Source organism: Theropithecus gelada, chromosome 8, assembly GCF_003255815.1.
Source record: "Theropithecus gelada isolate Dixy chromosome 8, Tgel_1.0, whole genome shotgun sequence".
Classification (NCBI taxonomy): domain Eukaryota; kingdom Metazoa; phylum Chordata; class Mammalia; order Primates; family Cercopithecidae; genus Theropithecus; species Theropithecus gelada.
The window spans coordinates 30,092,993-30,111,133 of NC_037676.1; positions in this window are offsets into that span (position 1 = coordinate 30,092,993).

Consider the following 18,141-nt stretch of genomic DNA (forward strand, 5'->3'; position numbering starts at 1 on the left):
CTTGAAGTTTTGACACAAACCTGGCACCATGAAAGCTAGTTAAGTTTTATTGTCAAGGGAAAAAAAATCCTGACCTAGCAATGAGAAAATAATGTTTTCATAGTTGCTTACTGGAAGAGTTCAAGTTTGCTGGAGTGCCACCTCTTTTTTGTTCAAAGCCCCTGGAATAGAGGAAACCCCCGCTCTCCAGAGATATTCGTTAGCCCCAAAGATGTAAAGGTGTGTGTTGTCACCTCCATGCTCAAGGAGAATACTGTGAATGTTTAGTTATTTTGAAGGAGAAAGTGCAATGAGATCACAGAGAAGTTCTAGAAAGAAGAAAAACATTGTAAGGCCAGCCGTATAGTCAAAAATCAGAATAGGCTGGTTTTCTTTTGTTTTATGTAATGTGATTTCTGCTATTCGCAAGTTCTCTTTCTAGCTCTTTTTTTTCTGATTCATCATTCATTTGTTTTTCAACACATTTATTGAGCATCAGTTGCATGCCAAGTCTCTCCCGGGTGTTTGTGAAGCATGCATGAGCAAAACCAGCAAAAATCCCTGTCTTCATGGAGTTTGCATTCTAATGGAGGAAGGCTGATGATAAACAATAAGTATAATCAATAAGTGAATTAAATGGTATGTTGGGAATTGATAAGTATTGTCAAGGAAAGTTGGGAATTAATAAGTATTGTTGGGAATTTGTAAGTATTGTCAAGGAAAAGAACAGAGCAGGATGAGGGATGCTGAATTGTTGACATGGGGTGGTTGTAATCTTGAATGTGGTTTTCAGAAAAGACCTCCATAGGATGGTGACATCTGAGCAGAAATTAAGGAAGGGAAAGGGGCATGTCAGGCTGACCTCTGGAAAGAGAGCTCTAGACAGAGGGCATAGCCAGTGCAAAGGCCCCAGTGCAGGAGCATTCCTGGGGCACTTGGGGAACAGCAAAGAGACCTGAGTGGCTGGAGTGAAGTGAGCATGGGGAAAAGTAACAGGACAGGAATTCTGAGAGTTAATGGCAAGGAGTGGAGGGAAGGCCAAGGGTAGGAGAAAGGCAGGCTCTTGGAACTTTGTACACCATCAGAATAACATTAGCTTTTTGCTCTCCCTTCAATGGGCACCTGTGGTGAGATAGATGCTAGGGAGCAAATAAACAAGAAGAGAGACCAGTTAGGATGCCATTGTGTCAAAAAAGTGAGAACTATGATGAACTTTGGCCATGTGCGAACAGTGGAAGGGATTGCATTTCTTGACAGACTGAATGAGATGGGGATGGGTGCAGTGGCTCATGCCTGTAATCCCAGCACTTTGGGAGTCTGGGGCGGGTGGATCATGAGGTCAAGAGATCGAAACCATCCTGGCCAATGTAGTGAAACCCTGTCTCTACTAAAAATACAAAAATTGGCCAGGCACAGTGGCGTGTACCTGTAGTCCCAGCTACTTGGGAGGCTGAGGCTGGAGAATTGCTTGAACACGCGAGGTGGATGTTGCAGTGAGCTGTAATGGTGCCACTGCACTCTAGCTTGGTGACAGAGCGAGACTCCATCTCAAAAAAAAAAAAAGAAAAAAAAAGAAATCGAAGTCAAGCACGACTCCCAGGGTTTGGGTCCCAACAGTGGAAGAGTGGAAGAATGTATTGGGCAGAAATGGTGATGACTGCTGCATACAGAGCAGGCTTTTAAAGGTAGGAGACGACCAAAAGTTTGGTTTTGGATATTTTAAACTTGTGATATCTATGGGAAATTTATATGGAGTTGAAGTGTGGGCTGGAGTTATAAGTTCGAGAGCTGACACATACTGATTGAGTTTACAGTTGTGAGTCTAGTTGAGATGGCCTTGGGAGTGATTAAAGATAGAAAAGAGGCTTTGAAGTGCCTGGGGTGTACCAGGGTTGGGGAGATCAGGGTGAGGAAGGGCAACTAGCTGAAGAGAAGGAGACTGAGAGGCCAAGGAATTAGGGCAAAACCCAAGAGATTATAGGGATCTGGTAGCCTAGTGCAGAAAGTATACCTACAAGGGAGAACTCAACTGGATTCGACGCTGCTAAGAAGTCAAGTACAAAAGGGACTGATAAGTTAATAGGGCAGCTAGAAAAAAGAAAAAAAGGGACTGAGAATTGGCCATTGGATTCAGCAGGGTAGGGAGTTCTGGTGACCTTTATACAGAAAAGCAGTTTCATTTGCTTGATGGGTGAAGCTGTAAAGATACAGGCATGTGTATGTTCATAGCAGTACTATTCACAATAACAAAAACATGGAATCAACCTAAATGCCTGTCAACAGTAGACTGGATAAAGAAAATGTATGATAGACACCATGGAGTATTATGCAGCCATGAAAAAGAACAAGATCATGTTCTTTGCAGCAACATGGATAGAGCTAAAGGCCATTATCCTAAGTGAACTAACACAGGAACAGAAAACCAAATACTGTGTGTTCTCACTTGTAAGTAGGAGCTAAACAAAGAGAACACATGGATACCTGTAGGGGAACAACAGGCACTGGGGCCTACTTGAGGGTGGAGGGTGGGAGGAGGGAGAGGATCAGAAAATATACCTATCGGATACTATGCTTATTACCCAGGTGACAAAATTATCTGTACACCAAACCCTGTGACATGAGTTTACCTGTATAACAAACCTGCACATGTACCCCTGAAACAAACAAAAGATTTTAAAAAGTAGGTTGAAGAGAGTGGGGAGAAGAGGGCTTAGAGACAGTGAAATTGCATGTGCAGAAAACTCTTTTGAAGAATTTTGCAAGGAAACATGGCTGTGGCTGGCAGGGGAAGGATTTTGATCTATTTTTGTTTGCTTGTTATTAAGAGGAGAGAAATAAGCAGGCAAAAAGAATAATCCAACCGACAGGGAAAATTTGATGATGCCAGAGAGAGTTTTTAATGCCTGTTTCAGTTTGCTTTTCTACTTCAAATTTCACTCTCTATTTCCTCGGGTCATTTGTCCTTACAATGCATTTGTTCCTCAGCCGGCTTGACTGGATCTTCATTAATAAGCATCTCTGTTCATAATAGGGCAAAAAATGATTAAAAATGTAAGAAAAGGAATCTGTGGGAAACTGACAGCAAGTAATCGATGAAACAATTTAGATTTTAATAATCAAACTTTGATTAAACATGCAAGCCCAATTTTTGGAGGTTTAGGGAGTTTGTATGTTACAATACAATTCCAGAACGAAAGCATGGGAATAACTAGGTGATTTTCCCACCAGTGATCTAGGGAGGTTTGGAAGGGCCTGGAAGAGTTTACTTTCGTTGGCCAAATGTAGAACAGTAATTTGCTGTAGTGTAGAATTCACCTGCCAATGTTGGTGATTTCTGTGGTCATTAGTTACCAGACGCTATAGACAGAATTGACTGTCTTTGGGAAATGCCAGAAAGTGGAGACAGAAATGCCTAAAAAATTGTGATGCAGTCCTTGCTTTGTAGCCTCTTCTGTGACCTTCAACAAATCATTTAACCTTCATGCTGAATAATCTATCAAGTTTACTCTTAGATTTGAGTTATCCAAGCTTTCATATCCCTGTTGTTTGATTTCCCATATTAATGGTGCATGACTCTCTGCCTTCCTGAGGACAGCATGGCCTTATCATTATGGCAGGATTTTAGGCATAGGATTTCTAGTGTTTGGGTCATCTGATAAAATGTAAAAATAAACTTCACAGATACTTTAAGAGCCTTTTGCATGGGTATAGGGATTTGCTGTCTTTTCTGTTCCTCTCCTCATAAGGAAAATGAAAAAAAAAAAAAAAAAAGCGGAGAACTACGAAAGAGTGGCAATTCAGTGACTATGCATGTGGGAGACACTCTGGTAAGAGGTATTTTGGAGCTTAAAACAAATCTCAATTTCCGCACCGATTTACTTTTAAACACCTTAAAGTTTTGGAATCTCAAAGTCTCAGAGAACTAGCCATTTTCTGGTCCGATTTACTGCAGAAGTAAGGCTTGCATTCTTAGCTTGAGGTTCGAAAGTGCAGATTACAGAATACAGATGCAAAGAATATGAAGAAATAAGAGTAACTCATGCTAATTGAACTATCGCTAACATTATTTTTGGGAAAATAAGTTTAATGAAGCAATGTCTATTCCTCAGTGATTATTTTACTGTTCAGGTATGCTGGGAATATGAGAATCCTTAATAACCTTCAATGCTTACTGATTCAGATGCTTATAATTTGATAACAGCAAAATGCATCACTAGAGAATCCAGCAGCAAAGCCATAAAACCTTTGATTTACATTACTGGAGCTATCTAAAGTGAAATCGCTTTTCCTTTGTGGGCTGGCATTGAGAAAGAGACCTCATCACTGGTAGGAAAGAGATTGGAGCTTTGTCATTTGCAAGGTGGATCAATTTTCATTTATTAATAATATCTCATTATGTGGTACTTAAGTGGAGGATAAATAATTCTTTTTTGTATCATGGGTATTCTACGACACTTTAAAGTGCTTTTGTTAAGTGCTTTCTCATTTAGTTAGAGAAGAGTAAAGTAGCTGCTGAAGAATCCTCATTTTAAGACTTGAGTATAAATTATTATTCCCCTGTAGCTTTTCTGGGCATACGCTCAGAGAAAAGGGGGTGGTTAAGGAAAAATGCAGTTATGTTTTCTTTCCTTGGCTAGGAAGCACCAGTATGAAAATTTTCTCACAAGCCTGATTCTTAAAAAACAAAAAAGCTTTGTGGCAAGGTAATTGATTAAGAGGGAAAGTACTGAGGATGATGACCTTTCTACAATGACAGAGTGATGAAATTGGTTCAAAGTAAAAAAAAAAAAAAAAGAAAGGAAAAACAAATACAGAGATTCATTAGACAGTCTAAGGTTGCTATGGAAGGTAACTTTTTCTTTTCCTAATGATCACAAAATTTCTTAGCAACTTTTTGAAATGGTTTGGTTCACTTATTGGTGGTATGGTTACTAAGTTCTAGGAAAACTTGAAGACAGAAGGTGCCAGAGACCAAATGTTTATGTTCCCCCCAGGTTCATACATTGAAAGTTTATCTCCAATGTGACAGTATTAGGAGGTAGGGCTTTGGGGAGGTTATTAAGTTGTGGAGGTGGAGCCCTCATGAATGGGATTAGTGCCCTTATGAAAGGGTCCTGAGAGAGGCTCCTTGCCCCTTCTCCCATATGAAGATACAGCCATCTATAAACTGGAAAGCCGAACCTCACCAATTGCTGAATCTGCTGGTGCCTGGATCTTGGACTTCCCAGCCTCCAGAACTGTGAGAAATAAGTTTCTGTTCTTTATACATTTCTCAGTCTGTGGTATTATAACAACCTGAATGGATTAAGATAGAAGGAAGAAAAAAATGCTCCATTCTGGTTTCTCCCAGTCCAGTGATCTTGTTTAGAATACCAGACCTGGTAGACAGTATACCTAACTTTACAGAAAGATAGAAAAATGGATAATGAGAGAACAACCTGTATTTAATATTTAGATTACCTAGCTTGTGAGGAATGGGCTTTCCTTTCTGTTGCTCCATATGACTCTAGAGTTTTAAAATTCTAGGTCGAGGGTGGCAACTTGGAGTGAATATTGGTGTCTGTCTACACTGGGAAGGATTCTGAAGTCATAACAATTTCAGTGGGAAGACAGTCTTTGCTTGATTAGTAATTTCAAGAGGAAAAGTCTACCAGTAAGATTCTAGATGTAGTTTGTTGCTTGATTAGTAATTTCAAGAGGAAAAGTCTACCAGTAAGATTCTAGATGTAGTTTGTCAAACTTTTTCTGTAAAAGGCCAGATAGTAAGCATTTTAGGCTTTGCTAGTCATACAGTCATTTTTGCAACTACTCAGCATGGCTGTTGTAGTGTGACCCATATATATTACAAAAATACTCTCATTGTAAAACAAAATGAGTGACTGTGCTCCAATAAAGCTTTATTTACAAAAACAGGCAGCAAGCTGGATTTAGCCCATGGGCTGCAGTGTGCCAACTTCTGTTCTGTAGACTGTTAACCAAATCCTACTGAAGTCAGAGTTCCTGGCTGTCTGCTAATGCCATCACATTTTCCTCAGGCACTTTGATCTTTGTGGAGACACGCTATAGGGTCTATGATGCTTTCACCAAGGTTGCTTGACAACACACTTTCTCAGGGGTTAACACTGCAAAAGGAAGAAGGCTGTGCTAGAGTCAAAGCTGATGCTTTGTCAAGGAAAATATTTAGGCATCAGGACTTGAAATTACGTGTACAACCCTGGTTACGTTGGAAGCAAATTTCTGGGGAAATTGTCAGAGCGTAAAATTAGGTCTAGTTGAGAAGGAATGCAAGCCCCAAGGTATGGCTAAGCTGAGACAGCAGGATGGAGGAAATTAACACTGGGATAACTTCTGAGCTTCAAAAGGTCACTATTTTTCATAGAAACCACGCCTCTTGAGAAATACACTTTTTGTATTTTATTCAATCTTTATTGCTTGAGTAGATTAGAAATTTATCCTCTGTACTCTTAGTAAAATGACTCCAATTACAACAATGTCTCCTATTATTATGCCTCTCAAATCCTGCCAAGTCACACCTGCACAGACCTGACTCTGAATAGAGTGCCATTGTGAGCATACTTTCTAGAAAGAAGACTTCAATCCATTCTTAGTCAAAAGAAAATTCTATTTTCCTGCCAACGCAATAGTACATTTTGGCCTAAGTATAAGCCAAGTTGATAAGTTCCCATGTTACAAGATTTGAGCAATGGAATGGTCCAGCTATTGAAAATCGTTTTCCTTTAAAATTTACATAAATGCTTGATATTTCCAAAATTATGGTGTCTTTAAAGTACTATATTGTAAATATGTGAAACAAAGATGTAGAGCAAAAAGGAAAGCAAGAAAATATGCTATAGGAAAAATTTCGTTTTAGCCAAGGAAGAATGGTAACGATAATATGGCTATGAGTTAGGTATGCCAGTTACAAGACAGATGCCAAGATTCCTTTTGAAAGGGGGAAGACTTCCAATTTCATGATGACTCTGGTATTTACGGTCTTTGTTGTTACTATTTTTATGGCATGATCTTTCCAATCTCAATAACTCACGGTTGCGAAATAGAAATCACTTCTTGATTTGAAGGCTATATTTGGAACTAATTCAGAGAACAATAAATAGTAAAGAAGGTAGACTTGAACACCATGAAAATGTGGCAGGGTTTAATTTATTTTTACATTGCAACTGAGATATGCACAAAAAGTGATGTCCTTTATTATAATTGGGAGTGGCAGGGAAAGGTCATCGGAACCCTTACTGTTTGTTGCTGCTGGGAATATTAAACCCCCAAAAACCTATCCCTGAAGGGAACATGGCCTCCAGTCAATTTCAAGTCAGTTTAATAGCCAGTTTCCTTATCAGGGCTATTTCTCTTCTCCAAAAAGTCTCCCCTCATCTTCCAGTCTCCTTTGCAATTTGGCGTTGCATGCATAGAGAAGCCTGACAGCCTGTAAGGAGGGAGATAGCTCCTTGGTACAAGTTCTGTTCTTCTCTGCTGGCTCCTGCTGATAACCTGGTTTATCTTTGGTCTCTGGGTTACTGTGACTGTTTTACTTGAGCTCTATACTCTCTGCATGGCTAGAAACAATCTTCTCTGCCCCACCCCAACTGCTGATGTAAGCCCATCTGGGGTTTTTTTAGTATCGAGCTTCCAAGTCTTACACAGGTTCTCTCTGCAAGCCTTTACGTGGGCCCTCCACTCACTGCCTCAACATGGGGTACCATCTCCGGGCCTTACCTGTGCCCACCACACTGCCATTTCTGTCCTGATGCAGCTGCCCCAACTTGGCTCAGAGTAAACTTGAAAGGTGCTCTTCTCCCAAAGAACCAAATGGGAGGTAGGGCACAAGTTCTTCTACTTTATTGCTCCCAACTCTCTGGGGCTTCTATATTCTTAAATACCCCCTCAATCCAGGTCTTAGAGCAGAGACTCTAGGGTTGGGGATACTAGATCCCGAGAGACCTTGGCATAGGTCCTAATCTTCATTCTCACTTTTAAATATCTTCCTCTTCTTGCTGACAGAATTTCTACTTTTCCTATTTTCCTTGTAGGGGCTGCCTTTGTCTCCTTTTCTTCAAGCAGACATCTGTTGTTGTTCTTATTGTACCTCCGCTCATAGGCCCTGTAGACTTAGGATGACCAACTACCCTGGTTTGCCTGGGACTGTCCTGGTTTGCCTGGGACTGTCCTGGTTTGCCTGGGACTGTCCTGGTTTTAGAACACGAAGTCCTGTCTCCTGGGAAACCCTTCTGTTCTGGGCAGACTGGGATGGTTGGTCACCCCATCTGTGATAAATTACCTCCATGGCTAAGCTTTAGTGTCTAAAATGCTTTAGGGAAGGAAAAAGAGATTACTCAGAAAGAAACATGGCAAGTACAGAACTACAAAATATTTTCCTTCACTATGGAAATAATGGCACATTTGTTTCTATCACATCTAGCAACTAATTTATTGAAAAGGAGCTGGTGTCTCTGCAGAATTAAGAACAGGCCAGAAAATCACTTCTTGAAAGTAAAGTGGCTGTCACATTTATGAAAACTTTCTACTCATTGTAGAAGTTTTCAGTCCAGAAAACTAATCAAATTCAAAATTTGGTGTAACTTGAATAATTTAAGAAGGTATTTGACTACACAATAGCTTTTAAGCCGAGTCTTGAAATAAATCTCAAACATGAACATATAAATTGATATTTTCATTGTGACAAAACAATATCCATTCAGATTCTACTATAATAATATTTACAATTGAATTAAATAAACCAGGAGGGAAATGAAAGCTATTGATAGGTTCCCAAAACCACACTTGATTTTGGGCAGTCCAGGGAAGCCCAAGGAGCTTATCCTGGTGTGGTTGTGATGGCTCTTTATGTTAACACAGGGCAGCCAACCTGATGAGTGTCTGGTAGGGACAGAGAGGCAGACAAGCTGGGCCAGCATCTCAGGGTTTCCAGTGTCTTAAAGGCACATCCCAAGCTCAGGGATGATTTAGGCAACAGCCCACCGTAGAAGTTTCTAAAAGAAGTTAATGGCATTCTGACAGGTGGGTGTGGAGGAAGCTCAGGTGAGAGGACATGGATATGGAGGAGAGGGATAAGTGTGCAAGTAGACAGCTGTCACATCAAGAAGGCTAGTCTTAGGGTACTGGGCAGGGTTGAAAACAGGAAAAGACCTGCAGGAGCAAGAAGAGATCATGTATCTCAATAGAAGATTGATCCTACAAATGGGCATAAGGAAGCAGAAAATTGATAACCCAAGAGACCACGTGGGATCTCAGTGGCCTTCACTGGTTGTGGGCACTGGGTGTGAGCAGAAGCTGTAAAGATTTAGGATGCGAAGTGGGTAGACTTGTGCTACAGCCTAACAGAATATTAGGCTACCATGTTTAAATACAGTTTAGTCTTGACCCTGGAACTGGATAAGCCTTCAGGTGGGGAGAACTTTGAAGAGCAAGGGAAGGTACAGTCAGGTAAGGAGGATTAAGGGACACAGTTACCCAAGGGTCTTTTCTTAAATTGGCTTAGATGCTGCTGCCTGCAGCTACCAGAAGCCTGTTTTGCCAGTGTGATTGAAGTATGAATATAAGAGCTGAAAGGGATCCCTCCATTTACTTATATATACATTTTAAATAAATTATTAAAATTTGTTTATTAAATTATTTAATGAAATTAAAATTATTTATTTAATAACTTATTAATTTGTTATTTATAAATTTAAATGAATTTATTTAAAATGTATTATTTTGTATTTTATGTATTATTATATATTTAAAATACATTTTAAAATACTTTAATTAATTAAATATTTTAAATATTTATTAAAATTTATTTTTTAATAACAAAATATTAATTGAGTCTCCATAATTGGCCTGTGTTAGATGCTGGGGATGCCTTGGTGAAAAAATTAGAGCCACGCAAAGGAAGTCTTATGTTCTTGAAAGAGGAATCAGACAAATACACAGGTATGCATGTTTCCGTGATAGGAGTGTCTGAAAGGGTGACAGAGCACACTGGTGGGACACCCAATTAATCTAGGCTGGGATGCTGTGGTGGGCTTTCAGCCCATATAACCTTCTCATTTTATGATGGAAGAACAGAAAGATTAAATTATTTCGTGTCACATAAAACATCAAGGCTTAAGTCTTCTGTGGTGAGAGCATTGCCCTGGGGATGATTCCAGATCAGGCAAAGCCAGCTAAAGCTATAGAAGGAACTGGTGGCTACACTTCCTCTCTCTGCCTGGGTGGCTGCACATTGTTGCTTCTTAAGGCCTCCAGGTGATATAAGCACAGGCATGCAACCCTCATGAATGGCTGGCATGAAAACTCAGGTTATTTATTTATTTGCTTGTTTGTCTTAGATGAAATGGTGGAGTTTCAGGGGGAGGGGGAACCCCTCTTGGAGCATAGCCAACAGTATGTCTCAGCCCCCATGTACCTCTTCATGGATTGCCCACAACATGGAGAACTGTGTGCCTCCTCTTATACAGTTTCTACTTGTAAATTTCCCTAATAAAATCAGCTTCCTGACTGCCCTGCCCAGTGTGGTGCTTGCTTTCATCTATCAGGCCGCACCTCCATTTGCGTCTGCCACGCATTCAGCACACCGGCAAATTTTTGGGATAAGTCTCTGAATGGCTGTCTCACTGTCTCAGCAAAGCAGCACAAATCCAGGATTTGATAAGCACTGCTCAGTTTTATGCACAGATTGGAAAGTAGAGGATCATGACACTACTTCTGTATGGTAATATCCATTAGGAAATTAACCTACAGAGCACTGTGCAAAGTGTTCTGGTCACCTTAGGTGAGGGGACTAAGTAAAAGGTGTAACGCTCATTCTCTCAGAGTGCAAACTCTTTTTAGTGGAACAACTATTCAAGCCTGGAAACAGGGGGCCTATGGTGAAATTTCAATTCTGCTACTCTGAGTTTGAGCAAGTCACTTTACCTTTTAACATCTTTAAAAATTATCAAATCTTGTGAGTATATTAAAATCGTGATAATTAAACACAAAACGAACATAGAAGCATAACAGAGCCTGCAAAAGAATGGTGCTTTGTAAATGTTTACTGAATTCAGTAATACTGACACACATGCATTGATAGTAAAAAGCCTCAAATAGCACACAAAGCATCATATCATCAAGTGCTAAATTGTCTGGAACGCAATAGAGGAAGTCATGGAGGCTTATTCACAAGTGGGCTTGATGAAAAATTAGCTGTCACATTGGGGTAATGAATTTCACATGGACTCTGTCACAGGGTGCAGCCATTTGGATGCTGAATTCATAATTTTAGTTTTACATCAGATAAAAAGTGTTTTTTTCTGATTTTGAAAGCAATATAGACACGTTGTAGAAAATAGTAACAGAAATGTTTAAAATGAAATCAGTTATAAAACTCATTTCTAGAGGGAAGCATTATTAATATGTACAAAGTATATACATATTCTATATGCATCCTTTTTTAAATATATATCTCATTGCTTTTTAAACTTATGGAAAACTGTATTTTTAATAGACGTGAAATACAGTAGTTCATTTATGCATGTGGTATGTTGTATTAATCACTTTCTTGTTTTGTTAGAAATGTTTGTTTTCTCTCTTTTTTTTAACCGTTCGGTATTTTTATTTTATTTTATTTTAAGTTCTGGGATACATGTGCAGGATCTGCATGTTTGTTACATAGGTAAACATTTGCCATGGTGGTTTGCTGTATCTGTCAACCCATCACCTAGGTACTAAGCCCAGCATGCATTAACTACTTTTCCTGATGCTCTTTCTCTACCTGCCCCCAACCCCACAACAGGCCCCAGTGTGTGTTGTTCCCCTCTCTGCGTCCTTGTGTTCTTACTGTTCAGCTCTACTTATAAGTAAGAGCATGTAGTATTTGGTTTTCTGTTCCTGTATTAGTTTGCTGAGGAAAATAGCTTTCAGCTTTGTCCATGTCCCTGCAAAGGACATGATCTCATTCCTTTTTATGGCTGCATAGTATTCCATGGTGTATACGTACCACATTTTTAAAAAATCCAATCTTTCATTGATGGGCATTTAGGTTAGTTCCAAGTCTTTACAATTGTGAATAGTGCTGCAATGAACATATGTGTGAATGTATCTTTATATTTAGAATGATTTATATTCCTTTGGGTGTATACCCAGTACTTGGATTGCTGGGTCAAATGATATTTCTGGTTTTAGGTCTTTGAGAAATCACCACACTGTCTTCCACAATGGTTGAACTAGTTTACATTCCCACCAACAGTGTAAAAGCATTCCTATTTCTCCACAGCCTTACCAGCATCTGTTGTTTCTTGGCTTTTTTTTTTTGAGATGGAGTCTTGCTTTGTCACCCAGGCTGGAGTGCAGTGGCCCGATCTCGGCTTTTTGTATTTTTAGTAGAGACGGGGTTTCACTGTGTTAGCCAGGATGGTCTGTATCTCCTGACCTTGTGTTCCACCCGCCTCAGCCTCCCAAAGTGCTGGGATTACAGGCGCGAGCCACCACTCCCAGTGTTTCTTGACTTTTTAATAATTGCCATTCGCACTGCTGTGAGATGGTATCTCATTGTGGTTTTGATTTACATTTCTCTAATGATCAGTGATGTTGAGCTCTTTTTCTTATGTTTGTTGCCTGCATAAATATCTTCTTTTGAGAAGTGTCTGTTCATCTCCTTTGCTCACTTTTTAATAGGGTTTTTTTTTTTTTTCATGTAGATTTGTTAGAGTTCCTTGCAGATTCTGAATATTAGACCTTTGTCAGATGGATAGATTGTAAAAATTTTCTCCCATTCTGTAGGTTGTCTGTTCACTGCAGTGATAGTTTCTTTTGCTGTGAAGAAGCTCTTTAGTTTATTTAGATACTGATTGTCAAATTTTGCTTTTGTTGCAATTGTTTTCAACATTTTAATGAAATCTTTGTCCATGTCTATGTCCTGAATGACATTGATTAGATTTTCTTCTAGGGTTTTTATAGTTTTGGGTTTTATATTTAAGCCTTTAATCCATCTTGAGTCAATTTTTGTATAAGGTATGAGGAAGTGGTCCAGTTTCACTTTTCTGTATATGGCTAGTCACTTCTCCCAGCACCATTTATTAAGTTGGGAATCCTTTCCCCATTGCTTGTTTTTGTCAGGTTTGCCAAAGATCACATGGTTGTAGGTGTGCAGTCTTATTTCTGAGATCTCTATTCTGTTCCATTGGTCTATGTGTCTGTTTTTGTACCAGTACCATGCTGTTTTGGTTACTGTAGCCTTGTAGTAAAGTTTGAAGTCAGGTAGAGTGATGCCTTCAGCTTTGTTCTTTTTGCTTAGGATTATCTTGGTTATTTAGGCTCTTTTACAGTTCCATATGAATTTTGTTTTTGTATATATGTGTGATAGGGTCTTACTCTGTCACTCAGGCTGAAGTACAGGGGTGTGATCACAGCACACTGCAGCCTTGACCTCCCTGGGCTCAGGTGATCCTCCCACCTCAGCCTCCCAGGTAGCCAGGACTACAGGTGCACACCAACATGCCTAGTTAATTTTTGTATTTTTTGTAGACGTGAGGTTTTACCACGTTTCCCAGGCTGGTCTTGAACTTCTGGACTGAAGTGATCCTCCCACCCTAGCCTCCCAAAGTGCTGGGATTGCAGGTGTGAGCTGGCCTCCATAAGAATTTTGAAATAATAGTTTTCTAATTCTGTGAAGAATGTGATTGGTAGTTTGATAGAAATAACATTGAATCTGTAAATTGCTTTGGGCAATATGGCTATTTTAACAATGTTAATTCTTCCTATCCATGAGCATGAAGTGTTTTTCCATTTGTTTGTGTCATCTCTGATTTCTCTGAGTAGTGTTTTGTAATTCTTGTTGTAGAGCTCTTTTACCTCCCAGGTTAGCTGTGTTTCTAGCTATTTTATTCTTGTTGTGGCTATTGTGAACGGGATTGTGTTCTTGATTTGGCTCTCAGCTTGGATGTTGTTGGTGTACAGGAATGCTTTTGATTTTTTGTATACTGATTTTATATCCTAAAACTTCGCTGAGGTTGTTTTTCAGATCAAGGAGCTTTTGGGCAGAGACTATGGGGTTTTCTAGGTAAAAAATCATATAGTTTGCAAACGGGGATAGCTCGACTTCCTTTTTCCCTATTTGGATGGTTTTTATTTCTTTTTTTTTTATTNTCTTCTCGAGGAGTATCTTTGTGGCGTTCTCTGTATTTCCTGGATTTGAATGTTGGCCTGCCCTACTAGGTTGGGGAAATTCTCCTGGATGATATCCTGAAGAGTGTTTTCCAACTTGGTTCCATTTTCCCCCTCACTTTCAGGCACCCCAATCAGACGTAGATTTGGTCTTTTTACATAATCCCATACTTCTTGCAGGCTTTGTTCATTTCTTTTTCTTCTTTGTTCTTTTGGTTTCTCTTCTCGCTTCATTTCGTTCATTTGATCCTCAATCGCTGATACTCGTTCTTCCAGTTGATCGAGTCGGTTACTGAAGCTTGTGCATTTGTCACGTATTTCTCGTGTCATGGTTTTCATCTCTTTCATTTCGTTTATGACATTCTCTGCATTAATTACTTCAGCCATCAATTCTTCCACTTTTTTTTTTTCAAGATTTTTAGTTTCTTTGCGCTGGGTACGTAATTCCTCCTTTAGCTCTGAGAAGTTTGATGGACTGAAGCCTTCTTCTCTCATCTCGTCAAAGTCATTCTCCATCAAGCTTTGATCCGTTGCTGGCGATGAGCTGCGCTCCTTTGCCGGGGGAGATGCGCTCTTATTTTTTGAATTTCCAGCTTTTCTGCCCTGCTTTTTCCCCATCTTTGTGGTTTTACCTTCCTCTGGTCTTTTATGATGATGGTGACATACTGATGGGGTTTTGGTGTAGGTGTCCTTCCTGTTTGATAGTTTTCCTTCTAACAGTCAGAGCCCTCAGTTGTAGGTCTGTTGGAGATTGCTTGAGGTCCACTCCGGACCCTGTTTGCCTGGGTGTCAGCAGCAGAGGCTGCAGAAGATAGAATATTGCTGAACAGCGAGTGTACCTGTCTGATTCTTGCTTTGGAGGCTTCCTCTCAGGGGTGTACTCCACCCTGTGAGGTGTGGGGTGTCAGACTGCCCCTAGTGGGGGATGTCTCCCAGTTAGGCTACTCAGGGGTCAGGGACCCACTTGAGCAGGCAGTCTGTCCCTTCTCAGATCTCAACCTCCGTATTGGGAGATCCACTGCTCTCTTCAAAGCTGTCAGACAGAGTCATTTGCGTCTGCAGAGGTTTCTGCTGCTTTTGTTGTTGTTTACTGTGCCCTGTCCCCAGAGGTGGAGTCTACAGAGACAGGCAGGTTTCCTTGAGCTGCTGTGAGCTCCACCCAGTTCGAGCTTCCCAGCAGCTTTGTTTACCTACTTAAGCCTCAGCAATGGCAGGCGCCCCCCGCCCAGCCTCGCTGCTGCCTTGCCGCGAGATCGCAGACTGCTGTGCTAGCAATGAGGGAGGCTCCGTGGGCGTGGGACCCTCCCGGCCAGGTGTGGGATATAATCTCCTGGTGTGCCTGTTTGCTTAAAGCGCAATATTGGGGTGGGAGTTACCCGATTTTCCAGGTGTTGTGTGTCTCAGTTCCCCTGGCTAGGAAAAGGGATTCCCTTTCCCCTTGCGCTTCCCAGGTGAGGCAATGCCTCGCCCTGCTTCAGCTGTGGCTGGTCGGGCTGCAGCAGCTGACCAGCACCGATTGTCAGGCACTCCCTAGTGAGAAGAACCCAGTACCTCAGTTGAAAATGCAGAAATCACCTGTCTTCTGTGTCGCTGGTGCTGGGAGTTGGAGACTGGAGTTCCTATTTGGCCATCTTGCTCCGCCCCCCTCACCACGTAACCTTTAATCTCTTTTCTTCTTGTAAAACTGAATTTCTACCGTTAAAACATTTCTTTCCCTTTCACCCCAGGCCCTGACAATCACCATTCTTCTGTTTGTCTTTATGATTTTGTCTACTGTAAGCACATATATAAGTGGAATCACAAAGTATTTTTTTTTTGTGACTGGCTTATTTCACTTAGCATAATGTCCTCAAGGCTCATCCCTATTGTAATTCACTTATTAGTTTTAACAGTTATCCTGTGAAATATTTAAGGTTTCTATATATAATATCATAGCATCTGTGAATAAAGGTCATTTTACTTCATCTTTTCCAATTTTGATGCATTTTCTTTTTCTTACCTATTTGCTCTGGCTAGAACTTCCAATACTGTGTTGAATAGAAATGGAGAAGTGGAGAAAGCAGGCATTCCTGCTTTGTTCCTAGTCTTAGAGAAAATCTTTCAGTTTTTCATCATCGAATATGATGTTTCCTGTAGGTTTTTCAAACATGAATTTTATTATGTTGAGGTAGTTTTCTCTATTCTTAGTTTATCCAGTGTTTTCTTAAATCATGAAAGGGTATTTTGTCAAATGGCTTGTCTGCATTTATTGAGATGGTCATGTGTTTTTTCCCTGCTTAATTCTGTTAATGTGATGTATTACATTGATCTCTTTTTTGTATGTTGCACATACAAACTCCTTCCAGGAATAAGCCACTGCATTCCAGGAACAAATCACACTTGGTTATGTGTATAATCCTTTTAATATGCAGCTGTATTTGGGTTGTTAGTCTTTTGTTGAGAATTTTTGCATTAAAGTTTATAAGGGATATTGGTTTGTAGTTTTAGTGTAGTGTCTTTTGTCTGGTATTGGTATCAGGGTAGTGCTGGTCTCAGAATGAGTTAGAAAGTGTTCCCTATTGTTCAGTTTTTTGTGAAAGTTTGAGAAGGATTGGTGTTAGTTATTTTCAAAATGTTTGGTAGAATTCAACAGTGAAGACATCAATACAGGGCTCTTATTTGTTGAAAGATTTTTGATTACTGATTCCATCTCTCTGTTAGTTACAGGTCTATTCTAATGTTGTATTCCTTTGATTTAGTCTTGGAAGGTTTTGTGTTTTTAGGAATTTGTCTATTTCATCTAAGTTATTCCGTTTGTTGGTGTAAAATTGTTCATAATAATCCCAATGCCCAATTTGCGTTTCTGATTTTAGTTATATGCATCTTTTCTCTTTTTTTCTTAGTCCATGTAGCTAAAAGTTTGTCAGTGTTGTTGATCCTTTCAGAGAAACAACTTTTGGTTTCATTGATTTTACTGTTTTTCTCTTCACTATTTATTTATCTCTGCTCTTCTCCTAATTATTTACTTCCTTCTACTAGCTTTGGATTTAGTTTGTTCTTCTTTTTCTAGTTCCTTAAGTTTACAAAGCTAGGTTTATGATTTGAGATCTTTCTTGTTTTTTAATATAAACATTTATACCTATAAATTTCTGCCTTAGTACTGCTTTCACTGAATTTCATATATTTTGGTATGTTGTGTTTTCATTTTCATTCATCTTTAATTTCCTATTTTCTCTTGTGTTTTCTTCTTTGATCCATTGGTTAAGAGTATATTGTTTAATTTTCAGATATTTTTGGATTTTCAGTTTTCCTTCTGTTTTCACTTTTAACTTCATCCTGTTGTGTTTGGAGAAGACATTTCATATGATATTTATCTTTTAAAATCTATTGAGACTTAATCTGTGGCTTAACATAGGATCTAACCTGGAAAATATCCATGTACACTATCCATGGCTATCCAATAGCCACGTATAGTTGAGAAGAATGTGGTACTGTTGTCATCGGGTATGGTGTTCTCATGTGTCTGTGAGATCTTGTTGGTTTATTGTGTTGTTTAAGTTATTTATTTTCTTATCTTCTCTCTGATTGTTCTATCTATTATTGGGAATGGGCTATTGAATTCTTCAACCATTATTATAGACCTGTCTATTTCTCCCTTAATTCTGTCAGTTTTTGCTTTATGTATTTGGATTTTGATTTACACATTAGGTATGTACGTGTTTATAATTGTTATATCTTCTTGTTGTATTGAACTTTAAAAATGTATATAATGTCCTTCTTTGTCTCTTGTAAACTGTTTTGACTTAAAGTCTACTTTGTCCGATATTAGTATAGCCACCCCGATCTCATTTGGTTGCTATTTGTGTGGGATATCTTTTTCCATAGTTTCACTTTTAACCTATTTGTGTCTTTCGATCTAAAATGAGTATGCTGTAGACAACATGTAGTTGGATATGTGTTTTTAGGGATGCTGCTAATTTCTGTCTTTTGATTGGATAGTTTAATCCATTTACATTTAAA